Below are 1806 nucleotides of genomic sequence, written 5' to 3'. Positions count from 1 at the left end.
GAATTAGGGGGATTGGTGATCCTCTTCCCATCTTTACTTCTGAGAGCCGCTGCCACTCCAAGATGCTCTTTTTATACCCAGTCATGTTAATGACCTATTGCCAATTGACCTAATGAGTTGCAATTTGGTCCTCCAGCTGTTCCTTTTTTGTACCTTTAACTTTTCCAGCGGGCGGCACGGTGGTGTAGTGGTTAGTGCTGTCGCCTCACAGCAAGAAGGTCCGGGTTCGAGCCCTGTGGCCGGCGAGGGCCTTTCTGTGTGGAGTTTGCATGTCCTCCGCGTGGGTTTCCTCCGGGTGCTTCGGTTTCCCCCACAATCCAAAGACATGCAGGTTAGGTTAACTGGTGACTCTAAATTGGCCGTAGGTGTGAATGTGAGTGTGAATGGTTGTTTGTCTCTATGTGTCGCCCTGTGATGACCTGGCGACTTGTCCAGGGTGTACCCCACCTTTCGCCCGTAGTCAGCTGGGATAGGCTCCAGCTTGCCTGCGACCCTGTAGAACAGGATAAAGAGGCTAGAGATAATGAGATGAGATGGGAACTTTTCCAGCCTCATATTGCCCCTGTCCCAACTTTTTTGAGATGTGTTGCTGTCATGAAATTTCAAATGAGCCAATATTTGGCATGAAATTTCAAAATGTCTCACTTTCGACATTTGATATGTTGTCTATGTTCTATTGTGAATACAATATCAGTTTTTGAGATTTGTAAATTATTGCATTCCGTTTTTATTTACAATTTGTACTTTGTCCCAACTTTTTTGGAATCGGGGTTGTAAACTAAAAAGGCTGATCAGTGGTTCACAGCAGCCAAGAAGTCATCCCTATGTGATCACAGTATGGATAGCAAATAGTGATGAACACATGAGTTTTGAAAGACTGAAAACTATTGTCACTAATTTCTCCAACTATGCTGTCTGGGAGTCTATTCCAGATACGGACTGCAGTGAAGGTGAAGGTCCTACCTGTGGAGTAGGTTCTTGAGATTGGTTCAGTGAGTGCATGACTTGGCATGGATAGGCTGGTGTGAGTTGCATGTCTGATCACATACAGCTGAGGAACTATCCTCTTCAGGTCTGGTGGGCATGAGCTAGTGTGCATCTTGTAGATTACAGCCATAGCAGCCACCAGGCATCTATGATGTAGGGACAAGATGTTTAGTTCCAATCTGGCCTGTTGTTCATTCACACCAGTGATGCATAGTGCTTTCCTCTGGATGGAATCAAGAAGCCTTAGTGAGGTGGTAGTGGCACTCATCCAACATACTGAAGCATGATGCATACCTGGGCCTTGTACACTATGCCTCTCCCTTTGAAATCTAGTTTGTTAGCATCCCTCTTTAAAGCTCCAAGCTTCTGTCCAGCTCTTGCTGCAGTGTTGGAGATGTGCTTGGTCCAGGTGTGCTTATCAATACTAACTCCTAGAATTTCCAGCTTATCTTTTTCTGCCAGTTTGGTGTTGCTGAAGAATAGATCTGACCTTGTTGGATCCCAGAGGTGATGTTCCACATCCCAATCACTAGTCTGTGCTCAGACATCCAGCAGGATCTCAGAGTAGAGCCGTTGCCCCTTCATGTTGAAAGGAATCATCTGAGGTGGTTCAGGCATCTGATTAGGATGCCTCCTGGGCACCTTCCTTTGGAGGTTTTCCGGGCACGTCCAACTGGGACCACTACAAAAAATGATATCTTAGCAAGTGAAAATATCTTGAAAATAGTTGAAACGATCTAGAATTTCCTATTAGACATCAATTCTGAGATTATTAAACCTAGTTCTAGATTGCAACCAACTTATTCTAAGATGTCTTAT

The sequence above is a fragment of the Neoarius graeffei genome, chromosome 27 (genome assembly GCF_027579695.1).
Source record: "Neoarius graeffei isolate fNeoGra1 chromosome 27, fNeoGra1.pri, whole genome shotgun sequence".
NCBI classification, from domain to species: Eukaryota; Metazoa; Chordata; class Actinopteri; order Siluriformes; family Ariidae; genus Neoarius; species Neoarius graeffei.
The sequence above is the reverse complement of the archived record's forward strand: the minus strand, read 5'-3'. Positions refer to the sequence as shown.